We start from the raw sequence: 20,041 nt of genomic DNA, 5'->3' as shown, positions 1-20,041 counted from the left end.
CATTACCTCCGCACCGGGAGTGCGATTGTGCCATAGATTTGATTCCGGGTAGTAAATACCCTAAGGGTCGTTTATTTAATCTGTCTGTGCCTGAACATGCTGCTATGCGAGAATATATAAAGGAGTCCTTGGAAAAGGGACATATTCGTCCTTCGTCATCTCCCTTAGGAGCCGGTTTTTTCTTTGTGGCTAAGAAAGATGGCTCTTTGAGACCGTGTATTGATTATCGGCTTTTGAATAAAATCACGGTTAAATATCAATATCCGTTGCCACTGCTGACTGATTTGTTTGCTCGCATAAAGGGGGCCAAGTGGTTCTCTAAGATAGATCTCCGTGGGGCGTATAATTTGGTGCGAATTAAGCAGGGGGATGAGTGGAAGACCGCATTTAATACGCCCGAGGGCCACTTTGAGTATTTGGTGATGCCTTTTGGTCTTTCAAATGCCCCTTCAGTCTTTCAGTCCTTTATGCATGACATTTTCCGTGATTATTTGGATAAATTTATGATTGTGTATCTGGATGATATTTTGATTTTTTCGGATGACTGGGACTCTCATGTCCAGCAGGTCAGGAGGGTTTTTCAGGTTTTGCGGTCTAATTCCTTGTGTGTGAAGGGTTCTAAGTGCGTTTTTGGGGTTCAAAAGATTTCCTTTTTGGGATATATTTTTTCCCCCTCTTCCATCGAGATGGATCCTGTCAAGGTTCAGGCTATTTGTGATTGGACGCAACCCTCTTCTCTTAAGAGTCTTCAGAAATTTTTGGGCTTTGCTAACTTTTATCGTCGATTTATTGCTGGTTTTTCGGATGTTGTTAAACCATTGACTGATTTGACTAAGAAGGGTGCTGATGTTGCTGATTGGTCCCCTGCTGCTGTGGAGGCCTTTCGGGAGCTTAAGCACCGCTTTTCTTCCGCCCCTGTGTTGCGTCAGCCTGATGTTGCTCTTCCTTTTCAGGTTGAGGTCGACGCTTCTGAAATCGGAGCTGGGGCAGTTTTGTCGCAGAGAAGTTCCGATTGTTCCGTGATGAGACCTTGTGCCTTTTTCTCGCGTAAATTTTCGCCCGCCGAGCGGAATTATGATGTTGGGAATCGGGAGCTTTTGGCCATGAAGTGGGCTTTTGAGGAGTGGCGTCATTGGCTTGAGGGGGCTAGACATCAGGTGGTGGTATTGACTGACCACAAAAATCTAATTTATCTTGAGTCCGCCAGACGCCTGAATCCTAGACAGGCGCGCTGGTCGTTGTTTTTCTCTCGGTTTAATTTTGTGGTGTCCTACCTGCCGGGTTCTAAGAATGTTAAGGCGGATGCCCTTTCTAGGAGTTTTGAGCCTGACTCCCCTGGTAACTCTGAACCTACAGGTATCCTTAAGGATGGAGTGATATTGTCTGCCGTTTCTCCAGACCTGCGGCGGGCCTTGCAGGAGTTTCAGGCGGATAGACCTGATCGTTGCCCACCTGGTAGACTGTTTGTTCCTGATGATTGGACCAGTAAAGTCATTTCTGAGGTTCATTCTTCTGCGTTGACAGGTCATCCTGGAATCTTTGGTACCAGGGATTTGGTGGCAAGGTCCTTCTGGTGGCCTTCCCTGTCTCGAGATGTGCGAGGCTTTGTGCAGTCTTGTGACGTTTGTGCTCGGGCCAAGCCTTGTTGTTCTCGGGCTAGTGGATTGTTGTTGCCCTTGCCTATCCCGAGGAGGCCCTGGACGCACATCTCGATGGATTTTATTTCGGATCTTCCTGTTTCTCAGAAGATGTCTGTCATCTGGGTGGTGTGTGACCGTTTCTCTAAGATGGTCCATTTGGTTCCCCTGCCTAAGTTGCCTTCTTCTTCCGAGTTGGTTCCTCTGTTTTTTCAAAATGTGGTCCGTTTGCATGGTATTCTGGAGAATATCGTTTCTGACAGAGGAACCCAGTTCGTGTCTAGATTTTGGCGAGCATTCTGTGCTAGGATGGGCATAGATTTGTCTTTCTCGTCTGCTTTCCATCCTCAGACTAATGGCCAGACCGAGCGGACGAATCAGACCTTGGAGACATATTTGAGGTGTTTTGTGTCTGCAGATCAGGATGATTGGGTTGCTTTTTTGCCTTTAGCGGAGTTTGCCCTCAATAATCGGGCCAGCTCTGCCACCTTGGTGTCTCCTTTTTTCTGTAATTCGGGGTTTCATCCTCGATTTTCTTCTGGTCAGGTGGAATCTTCGGATTGTCCTGGAGTGGATGCTGTGGTGGAGAGGTTGCATCAGATTTGGGGGCAGGTAGTGGACAATTTGAAGTTGTCCCAGGAGAAGACTCAGCTTTTTGCCAACCGCCGGCGTCGGGTTGGTCCTCGGCTTTGTGTTGGGGACTTGGTGTGGTTGTCTTCTCGTTTTGTCCCTATGAGGGTTTCTTCTCCTAAGTTTAAGCCTCGGTTCATCGGCCCGTACAAGATATTGGAGATTCTTAACCCTGTGTCCTTCCGTTTGGACCTCCCTGCATCTTTTTCTATTCATAATGTTTTTCATCGGTCATTGTTGCGCAGGTATGAGGTACCGGTTGTGCCTTCCGTTGAGCCTCCTGCTCCGGTGTTGGTTGAGGGCGAGTTGGAGTACGTTGTGGAAAAAATCTTGGACTCCCGTGTTTCCAGACGGAAACTCCAGTATCTGGTCAAATGGAAGGGATACGGTCAGGAGGATAATTCTTGGGTGACTGCCTCTGATGTTCATGCCTCCGATCTGGTCCGTGCCTTTCATAGGGCTCATCCTGATCGCCCTGGTGGTTCTGGTGAGGGTTCGGTGCCCCCTCCTTGAGGGGGGGGTACTGTTGTGAAATTGGATTTTGGGCTCCCCCGGTGGCCACTGGTGGAATTGAACTGGTGTGCATCATCCCCTCTGTTCACCTGTTTCCATCAGGATGTGGGAGTCGCTATTTAACCTTGCTCCTCTGTCACTTCCATGCCGGTCAACATTGTAATCAGAAGCCTTTCTGTGCATGTTCCTGCTTCTAGACAACTCCCAGCTAAGTTGGACTTTAGTCCTCGTTTGTTTTTGCATTTTGTTCCAGTTCACAGCTGTAGTTTCGTTTCTGTGTCTGGAAAGCTCTTGTGATCTGAAATTGCCACTCTGATGTTATGAGTTAATACTAGAGTCTTAAAGTAATTTCAGGATGGTATTTTGATAGGGTTTTCAGCTGACCATGAAAGTGCCCTTTCTGTCTTCCTGCTATCTAGTAAGCGTACCTCAATTTTGCTAAACCTATTTTCATACTACGTTTGTCATTTCATCTAAAATCACCGCCAATATATGTGGGGGCCTCTGTCTGCCTATCGGGGAAATTTCTCTAGAGGTGAGCCAGGACTATATTTTCCTCTGCCAGGATTAGTTAGTCCTCCGGCCGGCGCTGGGCGTCTAGGGATAAAAAACGTAGGCAACGCTACCCGGCTACTGTTAGTTGTGCGGCAGGTTTAGTTCATGGTCAGTTTAGTTTCCATCCTTCCAAGAGCTAGGACTTATGTTTGCTGGGCTATGTTCTCTTGCCATTGAGAACCATAACAGGGGCCCCGACATGGGATACTCACCACACACGGGGATATGAACACAAACACAAAATGCGCCACACACTACCACGTGCTTGAACACATATACGACCCTCAGCACACATTTCACCACACACACACCAACCTCGCCACATAAAAGTCGAAACACAAAAGTCACCACTCAAAACTCGCAACGCGCAAAACTCGCTACATGCAAAACTCGCCATATGCAAAACTAGGCTCACGCAAAACTCGCCACACGTGCAAAACTCACCTCATGGAAAACTCACCTCACGCAAAACTTGCACACACAGAAAAATTGCCACATGTACAAAAGTTGCACCACATGCAAAAGTTGCCTCACACAAAACTTGCACATACTCAAAACGCACCACACATAAAACTCGCCACGCGCAAAACTCGCCATGCACAAATCTTGCTGCACACAACTTGCTACACTAACCTGTCACATGCAACTCAACACACAAAATGTTGCTACACGCATGTCACCACACAAAACTCATCTCAAAAAAGTCGCTACATGCATGTCGCCACACGCAACTCAACACACACAACTTGACACATGAAACTCGCCCTAAAACACACACAAGTCTGGTATTGTCCTTCAAAAATAAAAATCTGATTAAAAAGCAGACAAACTACAAGAGCAACAAATGTACCATATAGGAAATACGGCAGCTGTCAGTCACATGACCTGTCTATTATGTGTATGTGTGAGCTAATATATACTGCCAGGGGGGAGGGCTTCCTGTTGGCTGGGGATTTATCAGGCTGCCAATAGCAACCAATCACAGCTCAGCTTCTATTTTGCTACAGTTAATTAACCTGAGCTCTGATTGGTTAATATAGGCAACAAAGACATTCTCAGTATAACAAAGCTAATATATGTTGTGAAATTCTTCTATTAGCTTAGTTTTTGCCTTTTAATAATTACATTTCTATCTATTTGTTTTGCGGTTTTTGTGTGCAGAATAAATTTTTGTTAACACATTCTATTTTGCTAACAGCAGTCATTAACCCGGGCGAAGCCGGGTAGTACAGCTAGTATATATATATATATATATATATATTTATTTATATTTACTTCAGCGCGATATATGTGAAAAGCCGGTAATTCATTGCCGGCTTTTCATTTCTCCTGCTTAAACCCGACATGATATAAGACATGGTTTACATACAGTAAAACATGTCATATCCCCCTTTTTTTTGCATATTCCACACTACTAATGTTAGTAGTGTGTATGTGCAAAATTTCGGCGCTGTAGCTATTAAATTTAAGGGTTAAATCGCGGAAAAAATTGGCGTGGGCTCCCGTGCAATTTTCTCCACCAGAGTGGTAAAGCCAGTGACTGAGGGCAGATATTAATAGCCACGAGAGGGTCCATGGTTATTGGCCCCTACTGGCTACAAACATCTGCCCCCAGCCACCCCAGAAAAGGCACATCTGGAAGATGCGCCTATTCTGGCACTTGGCCACTCTCTTCCCACTCCCGTGTAGCGGTGGGATATGGGGTAATGAAGGGTTAATGTCACCTTGCTATTGTAAGGTGACATTAAGCCAGATTAATAATGGAGAGGCGTCAATTATGACACCTATCCATTATTTTTCCAATTGTATGAAAGGGTTAAAAAAACACACACACATGATTAAAAAGTATTTTGATGAAATAAACACACCGGTTGTTTTAATATTTTATTGCTCTCTCAATCCACCTGAAGACCCTCGCTTGGAAAAATAATTAACCAACAATATACATACCCTCTGATGAACTGTCACGTCCCACGAGGTAAATCCATCTGAAGGGGTTAAAATATTTTACTGGCAGGAGCTGTGCTAAAGCACTCGCTCGTGCCTGTAAACCCCGGGGAATGAAGGAAATGTAGGTCAATGACCTATAGTTACCTTCAGTCGCGGTGATGCGCCCCCTGCTGGATGTCCTCATATGACCTCGAGCGTGGGAAAAAGTTCCCAGGCTGCAGTTCATGAGGACATCCAGCAGGGGGCGCATCACCGCGAATGAAGGTAACTATAGGTCATTGACCTACATTTCCTTCATTCCCCAGGGTTTACAGGCACGAGCACAGCTGCATTATAGCAGAGCTCCTGCCTGTAAAATATTTTAACCCCTTCAGATGGATTTACCTCGTGGGACGAGACAGTTCATCAGAAGGTATGTATATTGTTGGTTTATTATTTTTCCAAGCGAGGGTCTTCAGGTGGATTGAGAGAGCAATAAAATATTAAAACAACCTGTGTGTTTATTTCATTAACCCCTTAAGCCCCGAGGGTGGTTTGCACGTTAATGACCAGGCCAATTTTTACAATTCTGACCACTGTCCCTTTATGAGGTTATAACTCTGGAACGCTTCAACGGATCTTGGCGATTCTGACATTGTTTTCTCGTGACATATTGTACTTCATGTTAGTGGTAAAATTTATTCGATATAACTTGCGTTTATTTGTGAAAAAAACGAATATTTGGCGAAAATTTTGAAAATTTCGCAATTTTCCAACTTTGAATTTTTATGCCCTTAAATCACAGACATATGTCACACAAAATACTTAATAAATAACATTTCCCACATGTCTACTTTACATCAGCACAATTTTGGAACCAACATTTTTTTTTGTGACGGAGTTATAAGGGTTAAAAGTTGACCAGCAATTTCTCATTTTTACAATACCATTTTTTTTTAGGGACCACATCTCATTTGAAGTCATTTTGACGGGTCTATATGATAGAAAATACCCAAGTGTGACACCATTCTAAAAACTGCACCCCTCAAGGTACTCAAAACCACTTTCAAGAAGTTTATTAACCCTTCAGGTGTTTCACAGGAATTTTTGGAATGTTTAAATAAAAATGAACATTTAACTTTTTTTCACACAAAATTTATTTCAGCTCCAATTTGTTTTATTTTACCAAGGGTAACAGGAGAAAATAGACCCCAAAAGTTGTTGTACAATTTGTCCTGAGTACGCTGATACCCCATATGTGGGGGTAAACCACAGTTTGGGCGCATGGCAGAGCTTGGAAGCAAAGGAGCGCCATTTGACTTTTCAATGCAAAATTGACTGGAATTGAGATGGGACGCCATGTTGCATTTGGAGAGCCCCTGATGTGCCTAAACATTGAAACCCCTAACAAGTGACACCATTTTGGAAAGTAGACCCCCTAAGGAACTTATCTAGATGTGTGGTGAGCACTTTGACCCAACAAGTGCTTTACAGAAGATTATAATGCAGAGCCGTAAAAATAAAAAATCATATTTTTTCACAAAAATGATCTTTTCACCCCCAATTTTTTATTTTCCCAAGGGTGAGAGAAGAAATTGGACCCCAAAAATTGTTGTGCAATTTGTCCTGAGTACGCTGATACCCCATATGTGGGTGTAAACCATTGTTTGGGCGCAGGGCAGAGCTCGGAAGGGAAGGAGCGCCATTTGACTTTTCAATGCAAAATTGACTGGAATTGAGATGGGACGCCATGTTGCATTTAGAGAGCCCTTGATGTGCCTAAACATTGAAACCCCTAACAAGTGACACCATTTTGGAAAGTAGACCCCCTAAGGAACTTATCTAGATGTGTGGTGAGCACTTTGACCCAACAAGTGCTTCACAGAAGTTTATAATGCAGAGCCGTAAAAATAAAAAATCATATTTTTTCACAAAAATGATCTTTTCACCCCCATTTTTTTATTTCCCCAAGGGTAAGAGAAGAAATTAGACCACAAAAGTTGTTGTGCAATTTGTCCTGAGTACGACGATACCCCATATGTGGGTGTAAACCATTGTTTGGGCGCATAGCAGAGCTCAGAAGGGAAGAAGCGCTATTTTACTTTTCAATGCAAAATTGACTGGAATTAAGATGGGATGCCATGTTGCGTTTGGAGAGCCCCTGATGTGCCTAAACATTAAACCCCCCCACAAGTGACACCATTTTGGAAAGTAGACCCCCTAAGGAACTTATCTAGATGTGTTTTGAGAGCTTTGAACCCCCAAGTGTTTCACTACAGTTTATAACGCAGAGCCGTGAAAATAATTTTTTTTTTTTTTTCCACAAAAATGAAATTTAGCCCCCAGTTTTGTATTTTCACAAGGGTATCAGGATAAATTGGACCCTAAAAGTTGTTGTCCAATTTGTTCTGAGTACGCTGATACCCCCTATGTGGGGGGGAACCACTGTTTGGGCGCATGACAGAGCTCGGAAGGGAAGGAGCGCCATTTGGAATGCAGACTTAAATGGATTGGTCTGCAGGCGTCACGTTGCATTTGCAGAGCCCCTGATGTACCCAAACAGTACAAACCCCCCACAAGTGACCCCATATTGGAAACTAGACCCCCCAAGGAACTTATCTAGATGTGTTGTGAGAACTTTGAACCCCCAAGTGTTTCATTACAGTTTATAACGCAGAGCCGTGAAAATAAAAATTATTATTTTTTTCACAAAAATGATTTTTTAGCCCCCAGTTTTGTATTTTCACAAGGGTATCAGGATAAATTGGACCCTAAAAGTTGTTGTCCAATTTGTCCTGAGTACGCTGATACCCCCTATGTGGGGGGGAACCACTGTTTGGGCGCATGACAGAGCTCGGAAGGGAAGGAGCGCCATTTGGAATGCAGACTTAAATGGATTGGTCTGCAGGCGTCACGTTGCATTTGCAGAGTCCCTGATGTACCCAAATAGTACAAACCCCCCACAAGTGACCCCATATTGGAAACTAGACCTCCCAAGGAACTTATCTAGATGTGTTGTGAGAACTTTGAACCCCCAAGTGTTTCACTACAGTTTACAACGCAGAGCCGTGAAAATAAAACATATTTTTTTTCCCACAAAAATGATTTTTAGCCCCCCAAATTTTTATTTTCCCAAGGATAACAAGAGAACTTGGACCCCAGAAGTTGTTGTTCAATTTGTCCCTAGTACGCTGATACCCCATATGTTGGGGTAAACCCCTTTTTGGACGCACGGGAGAGCTCGGAAGGGAAGGAGCACTGTTTTACTTTTTCAACGCAGAATTGGCTGGAATTGAGATTGGACGCCATGTCGCGTTTGGAGAGCCCCTGATGTGCCTGAACAGTGGAAACTCCCCAATTCTACCTGAAACCCTACCCCTAACCTCACCCCTAACCGTTTACTGAACATTTTCTGACAGTCATAAGTGCCACGTATATAAGTGCCACGTATGTAAGTGCCACGTATGTAAGTGCCACGTATGTAAGTGCCACGTATATAAGTGCCACGTATATAAGTGCCACGTATATAAGTGCCACGTATATAAGTGCCACGTATATAAGTGCCACGTATATAAGTGCCACGTATATAAGTGCCACGTATATAAGTGCCACGTATTTAAGTGCCACGTATTTAAGTGCCACGTATTTAAGTGCCACGATATTTCAGTGCCACGTATTTCAGTGCCACGTATTTCAGTGCCACGTATTTCAGGCACTGAAAAATACGTGGCACGTAAATACGTGGCACGTAAATACGTGGCACGTAAATACGTGGCACTTAAATACGTGGCACTTAAATACGTGGCACTTAAATACGTGGCACTTAAATACGTGGCACTTAAATACGTGGCACTTAAATACGTGGCACTTATATACGTGGCCACTGAAATATCGTGGCACTTATATACGTATATACGTATATAAACGTATATTTCAGTGCCACGTATTTCAGTGCCACGTATTTCAGGTTAGGGGTAGGGTTAGGGTTTTTTGTTTTTTTCTTGTTTTCTTGTGTTTTTCTATAAAAACGCATGCGTTTTACCGCGTTTACATGCATTTTTTCACACATGCGGTTTTTTTAAAAAACGCATGCAGATAAAAACGCAAGTGTGAAACCAGACTAAAAGACGCTTTTTATAGCAAAAAAAGTTTTTGCGTCTCCACATTTTGAGACCTATAATTTTTCCACATTTTGGTCCACAGAGTCATGTGAGGTCTTGTTTTTTGCGGGACGAGTTGACGTTTTTATTGGTAACATTTTCGGACACGTGACCATTTTTTATCACTTTTTATTCCGATTTTTGTGAGGCAGAATAACCAAAAACCAGCTATTCATGAATTTCTTTTGGGAGAGGCGTTTATACCGTTCTGCGCTTGGTAAAATTGATAAAGCAGTTTTATTCGTCGGGTCAGTACGATTACAGCGATACCTCATTTATATCATTTTTTTATGTTTTGACGCTTTTATACGATAAAAACTATTTTATAGAAAAACTAATTATTTTGGCATCGCTTTATTCTGAGGACTATAACTTTTTTATTTTTTTGCTGATGATGATGTATGGCGGCTCGTTTTTTGCGGGACAAGATGACGTTTTCAGCGGTAACATGGTTATTTATATCTGTCTTTTTGATCGCGTGTTATTCCACTTTTTGTTCGGCGGTATGGTAATAAAGCGTTGTTTTTTGCCTCGTTTTTTTTTTTTTTTCTTACGGTGTTTACTGAAGGGGTTAACTAGTGGGCCAGTTTTATAGGTGGGGTCGTTACGGACGCGGCGATACTAAATATGTGTACTTTTATTGTTTTTGTTTGTTTTTTTTAGATAAAGAAATGTATTTATGGGAATAATATTTTTTTTTATTATTATTATTTATTTAGGAATTTTTTTTTTTTTTTTTACACATGTGGAAATTTTTTTTTTTTACTTTTTTACTTTGTCCCAGGGGGGGACATTACAGATCGCTGATCTCACAGTGTGCACAGCACTCTGTGAGATCTCCGATCTCACTTACAGCCGTGCAGGCTGCAGCTTTCATCTGCAGCCTGCTCCGACCCGGAAGTGCTCCCTGCAGGACCCGGATACAGCCCCTCGGCCATTTTGGATCCGGGGCCTGCAGGGAGAAGACGTTCGGTACGAGGTGAGTACATCACCTTGTACCGATCGTCTCAGGGAAGCACGCAGGGAGCCCCCTCCCTGCGCGATGCTTCCCTGTACCGCCGGTACACCGCGATCATGTTTGATCGCGGTGTGCCGGGGGTTAATGTGCCGGGGGCGGTCCGTGACCGCTCCTGGCACATAGTGCCGGATGTCAGCTGCGATATGCAGCCGACACCCGGCCGCGATCGGCCGCGCTCCCCCCGTGAGCGCGGCCGATCGCGTATGACGTACTATACCGTCACCGGGAATTAAGGCCCACCCCACCTCGACGGTATAGTACGTCATACGGGATTAAGGGGTTAAAATACTTTTTAATCATGTGTGTGTGTTTTTTTAACCCTTTCATACAATTGGATTAATAATGGATAGGTGTCAGAATTGACGCCTCTCCATTATTAATCTGGCTTAATGTCACCTTACAATAGCAAGGTGGCATTAACCCTTCATTACCCCATATCCCACCGCTACACGGGAGTGGGAAGAGAGTGGCCAAGTGCCAGAATAGGCGCATCTTCCAGATGTGCCTTTTCTGGGGTGGCTGGGGGCAGATGTTTGTAGCCAGGGGGGGCCAATAACCATGGACCCTCTCGTGGCTATTAATATCTGCCCTCAGTCACTGGCTTTACCACTCTGGTGGAGAAAATTGCACGGGAGCCCACGCCAATTTTTTCCGCGATTTAACCCTTAAATTTAATAGCTACAGCGCCGAAAATTTGCACATACACACTACTAACATTAGTAGTGTGGAATATGCAAAAAAAAGGGGGATATGACATGGGTTTACTGTATGTAAACCATGTCTCATATCATCTCGGGTTTAGGCAGGAGAAATGAAAAGCCGGCAATTGAATTACCGGCTTTTCAACATTATCGCGCTGAAGCAAATATTAAAAAAGTATGCTTCCCCATTGAATTGCATTGGGTTTCGTGTTTTGGCCAATCCCCGACCCCGACTTTTCAATAAGATCGGCCGATTTCACTCGACCCGACTTTTGAGAAAGTCGGGTTTCGTGAAACCCGACTCGATCTCAAAAAATGAAAAGTCGCTCAACCCTACTTATGACCATGTGAGATATTAGTTTTTCTTTTTTGATAAATTTGCAAAACTTTCTTCATTTGTGTTTTCTTTCAGTCAAGATGGGGTGCAGAGTGTACATTAATGAGAAAAAAAAGAACTTTTTTTGAATTTACTAAATGGCTGCAATAAAACAAAGAGTGAAAAATGTAAAGGGGTCTGAATACTTTCCATACCCACTGTTTACAGTATATACATACATACTGTATACATTTTTATTTTTTTATTTTTTTATTCAGTGATTTTTATTTTTTAAATATTTTTTCAATTTTCTTTTACTTTTTTTTTACTTTTTATAAAGCATTGCAATGGACCAGCATTGCGATACTTTACACCTGTGGGTGCTGCAATGGGTGAAGCCTCTTAGACCATGATCTGAGCATGGTCTAACAGGTTTTTCATTGCCTGGCGACCCGGCTGCTGTCCTCACGACCTTGGGTCACCATGGCAACTCGGGAGCGCCGATCACAGGGAGATAAAGCCCCTACCTTTTCTTGCCTTCTAAAGGCTGAAATCGATATCGATCACAGTATTTAAGGGGTTAAACAGCGGGATGCGGTGCAGACTGCGCTCCTGGCAGTGAGAGCCAGATATCAGCTCCTGTGCCGCATGATCGCCATGACATATCTATACCCCATCGGTCAGGATCTCCTTTGTTTCCATGACATATAGATATATCAAATGTCATGAAGGGGATAAGTAAAGATATTTATCTGTAATTTTAAGTGCTTTGTTCATACACATTCTGCAACTGGATAGAAGGTAGGCAAGATCTGAAAGAACTAGGCTACATTTATATGTGAATATTTAGTGCTCATCCAAAAATATATGGAATACCAGGGTCACAATCATCTTCCCTATTAATTCACCTCATCTAAATAGTAGTGCCATAAACATCTAATGAAATCTTTGCTTTAAACATAGGGGTGCTTACCAGGCACAGTAGATGCAAATGTCCATTTTCGTTCCTGAAAACCTTCTAAAAACTGTTTTTTCAAGTTGTATAAACACCTCACACCAGCTTCAAAACTGCTAGAGAATATTGGCCGGAGCATGCTCACTGTGGAAGATTGAGCTGAAAGTATGAAGTGCATTAAATATGAAAACAGTCAAGCTTCAGATATACACTGGGCAAAATGAGTATTGAACACGTCACCTATTTTCTAAGTAAACATATTTTTAAGAATTCTAGTGACATGAAATTCTCACCAAATGTCAGGAACAACCCATCCAATTCAGACAGGCAAATAAATCAAACCATAGATGTCCATAAATTAAATTATGTGTAAAAATGAGAAATGACACAGGTAAAAAGTATTGAACACAATTGAACACATAAAGAAAGAGAGTTGCAAAAAGCCATGGAAAGGCATGACGCCAGATGAAATCTATCAGTAAATGAGAAAGCAATCCTGCCACTTGAAAATAATATCCTCGGATGCACGTTCTGTTGAAATATATTGCTGTGCAGGAAACCACCGGCAATGGTTAATAGCTGCCAGCCTATCAGAGGTCGGCATCTGGATTTGGTGCACGCTCGTCACTGATGCATGACATCAAAGCCATGCGCCGGTGTCTCCACTGGACTGCGGCCAGGTAAGAAGAAACTTTTTTTTGTTATTTGCTTGCCCTGAAAAGCCACAATATGGGGAACAGATATATGGGGGACAGAAATGAGACACATGGAGTATAGAATGAGATATGTGGGGGTTAGAAATGAGACACGTGGGGGCTAGAAATGAGACACATGGGAGCCAGAAATGAGACATGTGGGCCATGAATGAGGCATATGTGGGCCAGAAATAAGACATATGTGGGCCAGAAATGAGACACATGTGGGCCATGAATGAGACATATGTGGGTCAGGAATGAGACATATGTGGGCCAGAAATAAGACACATGGGGGCCAGGAATGAGACACATGGAGACAAGGATGTGGAACATTATTACAAGAAGGGGCCAGGATGTAGGACATTATTACTAGAATAGCCCTACGTGTATGCCTCATATTTGCATCTTGTTGAGAAATAGGGAAGAATATAAGATTTCTCAATAACAAGACTGCTAATATGAGACATACCTGTAGGACTACATTGACATTTATATTACCTGTATGCCCATATTAATTGGTCATATATAGCCCAAGGGGTGGCAGATTGCCTTTAATGTATATTATTACTGCTGTATTATATTTTTGAGAATACTGTTTTCAATGCTGGGTTCTGTCACTGGGCAGGACTACACTATGTCGCTTTTTTTTCATCTGGCATAGTGAAGAAGTTGAGGGAAAAGTGGAGAATGTGCTCTGAAAGTGGTACTCTAGATAACTGTGTGTTATTTTCTGCAGAGACAAGTCCTGGCTGGAAGAAGTGATGGCGGTCTGCACTGGAAGAAGAAGAAAAAACAGGATGAAGGACTTCAACTAGAGACATCACTGGTGAGTGAGTGTGTTGCAAACTATGTACAAAACTCCTGTGTATAATTGCACTTATAGGAATGTTAGCATTTTGTTTTCTTTTATTAATGATCACTATTGTAGTATTCGATCACTATGTGATGGTAATATGTGATCTGGTCATGGCATGGCTATATTTATCCTCTGAATGTGGTATTATTCGGTCACTATGTGGTGATGATATGTGGTCTGGTCTTGGTGTGGTGGTATTTGTTCCTTGTATTTGGTATTATTCTGTCTCTAAGTTATGGTAATATGTGATCTGGTCATGGTGTGGCGGTATTTGTTCCTTGTCTGTGGTGTTATTTTGTCACTATGTAGTGGTAATTTGTGGTCTGCTCATGGTGAGGCAGTATTTTTTCCTTGTATATGGTATCATTCGGTCACCATATAGTGGTAATACGTGGTCTGGTCATGAAGTGGAAGTATTTGTTTCTTGTATGTGGCATTATTTGGTCACTATGTGGTGGTAACATATGGTTCGGCCATGGTGAGGGAATTTGTCCCTTGTATGTGGTATTATTGGTCATTTTATAAATTGTATGTGACACATCCCCTTAAAGAAAAATAAATAAAAATATACCTAAAAAGAGTTTTGAATATTTTAATAAATGTTTAATAGGTTAGAGTAGACACGCCCCCTGACGAAGCCTTGGGTGAAATGTGCATTGGGGCTGGTGGGCCAGCACATGCACACTCTACCCCGGTACATTAACATACCATCTTTGATGTAAGTATTAGACTTTGAAGTATTGTTTAGCTACAAATTGTTTAGCAATAGTCATTGTTTCCATTTTTCTTTGACTAGGGTAGTTTGTTAGAGGACATAATGTTGATAGGCCCTACTGTAAATATACATATGAAATAATGATCTGCTAAGTTTTTTTACATGTATGCTGGCTCCACTTTTTTCAGGAGTGCTCTGTTTGTGTCCTATTATGTTTGTTCAGTCATATTATTCTTTTAAAAATATTGAAATAAAATGTTATTTTTTATTAGACCTATTTTGTATTTGGTTTTCTGTTATGACCCCAATGGCGAGGGTCTCAGAGATATCAGCAAGTCTGCAAAGTACAAAAATCCAGCTCATAGGGCAGTGGTAACTGGGTTGACCATATATCTACTCCTAACGCCAACCCTAGAAGTAGCCGGGGAACATGCCTACGTTGGTCGCTAGATGTCTCGCGCCAGCCGGAGAGCTAACTACCCCTAGAAGAGGAAAACAAAGACCTCTCTTGCCTCCAGAGAAAGGACCCCAAAAGTAGGATACAAGCCCCCCACAAATAATAACGGTGAGGTAAGAGGAAATGACAAACACAGAGATGAACTAGGTTTAGCACAGAGAGGCCCACTTACTAATAGCAGAATATAGTAAGATAACTTATATGGTCAACAAAAACCCTATAAAAAATCCACGCTGGAGATTCAAGAACCCCCGAACCGTCTAACGGCCCGGGGGGAGAACACCAGCCGCCCTAGAGCTTCCAGCAAGGTCAGGATACAGATAATATACAAGCTGGACAAAAAATGCAAACAATAACGAATTGCAAAAAGCAAAAAAGCAGACTTAGCTTAATCAAGCAGGAACCAGGATCAGTAGGCAAGAGCACTACAGATTAGCTCTGATATCAACATTGCCAGGCATTGAACTGAAGGTCCAGGGAGCTTATATAGCAACACCCCTGACCTAACGACCCAGGTGAGCATAAAAGGAATGACTGACAAACCCAGAGTCAAATCACTAGTAGCCACTAGAGGGAGCCAAAAAGTAAATTCACAACAGTACCCCCCCCTTAGTGAGGGGTCACCGAACCCTCACCAAGACCACCAGGGCGATCAGGATGAGCGGCGTGAAAGGCACAAACTAAATCGGCCGCATGCACATCAGAGGCGACCACCCAGGAATTATCCTCCTGACCATAGCCCTTCCACTTGACCAGGTACTGAAGCCTCCGCCTGGAGAGACGAGAATCTAAGATCTTCTCCACCACGTACTCCAACTCGCCCTCAACCAACACCGGAGCAGGAGGCTCAGCAGAAGGAACCACAGGCACAACGTACCGCCGCAACAAGGACCTATGAAATACGTTGTGAATGGCAAACGACACCGGAAGATCCAGGCGAAAGGATACAGGATTAAGGATCTCCAATATCTTGTAAGGACCAATGAATCGAGGCTTAAATTTGGGAGAGGAGACCTTCATAGGAACAAATCGAGAAGACAGCCATACCAAATCCCCAACACGAAGTCGGGGACCCACACCGCGGCGGCGGTTGGCAAAACGCTGAGCCTTCTCCTGTGACAACTTCAAGTTGTCCACCACATGATTCCAGATCCGCTGCAACCTATCCACCACAGAATCCACCCCAGGACAGTCAGAAGGCTCCACATGTCCCGAGGAAAAACGAGGGTGGAAACCAGAGTTGCAGAAAAATGGAGAAACCAAGGTGGCAGAACTAGCCCGATTATTAAGGGCAAATTCAGCCAACGGCAAGAAGGTCACCCAATCATCCTGATCAGAAGAGACAAAACACCTCAAATACGCCTCCAGAGTCTGATTAGTTCGTTCCGTTTGTCCGTTAGTCTGTGGATGAAAAGCGGACGAAAACGACAAATCTATGCCCATCCTACCACAAAAGGATCGCCAGAACCTGGAAACAAACTGGGATCCTCTGTCCGACACAATATTCTCAGGAATGCCGTGCAAACGAACCACGTTCTGGAAGAACACAGGAACCAGATCAGAAGAGGAAGGCAGTTTGGGCAAAGGAACCAGATGGACCATCTTGGAGAAATGATCACATATCACCCAGATGACAGACATGCCCTGACACACCGGAAGATCCGAAATGAAATCCATAGAGATGTGTGTCCAAGGTCTCTTCGGGACAGGCAAGGGCATTAGCAACCCGCTGGCACGAGAACAGCAAGGCTTAGCTCGAGCACAAGTACCACAGGACTGCACAAATGACCGCACATCTCTTGACAAGGAAGGCCACCAAAAGGACCTGGCCACCAGATCTCTGGTGCCAAAAATTCCCGGGTGCCCTGCCAACACTGAGGAATGAACCTCGGAAATGACTCTGCTGGTCCATTTAGCAGGCACAAACAATCTGTCAGGTGGACAAGAGTCAGGCCTACCAGCCTGAAATCTCTGCAACACACGTCGCAGATCTGGAGAAATAGCTGACAGGATAACTCCTTCCTTAAGAATACCCACAGGTTCAGCGACTCCAGGAGCATCAGGCACAAAGCTCCTAGACAGAGCATCGGCCTTCACATTCTTAGAACCTGGTAAATACGAAACCACAAAGTCAAAACGGGAGAAAAACAATGACCAGCGGGCCTGTCTAGGATTCAGGCGTTTAGCAGACTCGAGGTACATCAGATTTTTGTGATCAGTCAAGACCACCACACGATGCTTAGCACCCTCGAGCCAATGACGCCACTCCTCAAATGCCCACTTCATGGCCAACAACTCCCGATTGCCCACATCATAATTTCGCTCTGCCGGCGAAAACTTCCTAGAGAAAAAGGCACAAGGTCTCATAGTAGAGCAACCAGGGCCTCTCTGCGACAAAACGGCCCCTGCCCCAATCTCCGAAGCATCCACTTCAACCTGAAAGGGAAGTGAGACATCAGGCTGGCACAAAACAGGCGCTGAAGTAAACCGGCGCTTCAACTCCTGGAAAGCCTCCACGGCAGCAGGAGCCCAGTTAGCCACATCAGAGCCTTTCTTGGTCATATCCGTCAACGGTTTAACAACGCTAGAAAAATTAGCGATAAAACGACGGTAGAAGTTAGCAAAACCCAAGAACTTCTGAAGACTCTTAACTGACGAGGGTTGAGTCCAAACATGAATAGCTCGAACCTTGACTGGGTCCATCTCCACAGCAGAAGGGGAAAAAATGAACCCCAAAAAGGGAACCTTCTGTACACCAAAGAGACATTTTGAGCCTTTAACAAACAAAGAATTTTCACGCAAAATCTTGAAAACCATCCTGACCTGTTCCACATGCGAGTCCCAATCATCAGAAAAAACCAGAATATCATCCAGATAAATGATCAAAAATTTATCCAGATACTTCCGGAAAATGTCATGCATAAAGGACTGAAAAACTGAAGGTGCATTAGAGAGCCCAAATGGCATCACCAAGTACTCAAAATGACCTTCGGGCGTATTGAATGCGGTTTTCCATTCATCTCCTTGCTTAATGCGCACAAGGTTGTACGCACCACGAAGGTCTATCTTGGTGAACCACTTGGCACCTTTAATCCGGGCAAACAAGTCTGACAACAACGGCAAAGGATACTGAAATTTGACAGTGATCTTATTCAAAAGCCGATAGTCAATACAAGGCCTCAAAGATCCGTCCTTTTTAGCCACAAAAAAGAATCCCGCACCAAGAGGGGAAGAAGAAGGACGGATATGCCCCTTCTCCAGAGACTCCTTGATATATGAACGCATCGCGGTATGTTCAGGTACCGACAGATTAAACAGTCTTCCCTTAGGAAACTTACTGCCTGGAATCAAATCTATTGCACAGTCACATTCCCTATGAGGAGGCAATGCACTTGACCTAGACTCGCTGAAGACATCCTGATAATCAGACAAATACGCCGGAACTTCCGAAGGCGTAGAAGTAGCAATAGACACGGGCAGGGAATCTCCATGAATTCCATGACAGCCCCAACTTGACACGGACATTGCCTTCCAGTCCAAGACTGGATTATGGGTCTGTAACCATGGCAACCCCAAAACAACCAAATCATGCATCTTATGCAGAACAAGAAAACGTATCACCTCCCGATGTTCAGGAGTCATGCACATGGTAACCTGTGTCCAAAACTGCGGCTTATTTTCTGCCAATGGCGTAGCGTCAATACCCCTAAGAGGGATAGGATTTTCTAATGGCTCAAGAACAAAACCGCAACGCTTGGCAAATGACAGATCCATAAGACTCAGGGCAGCACCTGAATCTACAAACGCCACGACAGGATACGATGACAGTGAGCAAATCAAAGTTACAGATAGAATGAACTTAGGTTGCAAATTACCAATGGCGACAGGACTAACAACCTTAGTAAGACGCTTAGAGCATGCTGAGATAACATGTGCAGAATCACCACAGTAGTAACACAAGCCATTCTGGCGTCTATGAATTTTCCGCTCATTTCTAGTCAGGATTCTATCACATTGCATTAAATCAGGTACCTGTTCAGATAACACCATGAGGGAATTTGTGGTTTTGCGCTCCCGCAACCGCCGGTCAATTTGAATCGCCAGGGCCATGGAATCATTCAGACCTGTGGGACTGGGAAAACCCACCATCACATTCTTAATGGCTTCAGAAAGGCCATTTCTAAAATTTGCAGCCAATGCACACTCGTTCCACTGGGTCAGCACGGACCATTTCCGAAATTTTTGGCAATACACCTCAGCCTCGTCCTGGCCCTGAGACATAGCCAGCAAGGCTTTTTCTGCCTGAATCTCAAGATTGGGTTCCTCATAAAGCAAACCGAGCGCCAGAAAAAACGCATCAATATCAGCCAATGCCGGATCTCCTGGCGCCAGCGAGAAAGCCCAATCCTGAGGGTCGCCCCGTAAAAAAGAAATAACAATTTTCACTTGCTGAGCGGAGTCTCCAGAGGAACAGGGTCTCAGGGACAAAAACAATTTACAATTATTCCTGAAATTTCTAAACTTAAATCGGTCTCCGGAAAACAGTTCAGGAATCGGTATCTTAGGTTCTGACATAGGATTTCTGGTAACATAATCTTGTATGCCCTGCACACGAGCAGCAAGCTGGTCCACACTTGTAATCAAGGTCTGGACATTCATGTCTGCAGCAATCACAAGCCACTCAAAGGTAAAGGGGAAAAGAAAAAAAAAAAAAAAATGAGAGAGAGAAAAAAAACTCAGAACTTTCTTTCTTATAATCCCACTTCTGCAATGCATGTAACATTTAGTACTGGCCTGGCAAACTGTTATGACCCCAATGGCGAGGGTCTCAGAGATATCAGCAAGTCTGCAAAGTACAAAAATCCAGCTCATAGGGCAGTGGTAACTGGGTTGACCATATATCT

Source organism: Ranitomeya variabilis, chromosome 2 (genome assembly GCF_051348905.1).
Source record: "Ranitomeya variabilis isolate aRanVar5 chromosome 2, aRanVar5.hap1, whole genome shotgun sequence".
NCBI classification, from domain to species: Eukaryota; Metazoa; Chordata; class Amphibia; order Anura; family Dendrobatidae; genus Ranitomeya; species Ranitomeya variabilis.
This window is presented reverse-complemented; position numbering follows the sequence as displayed.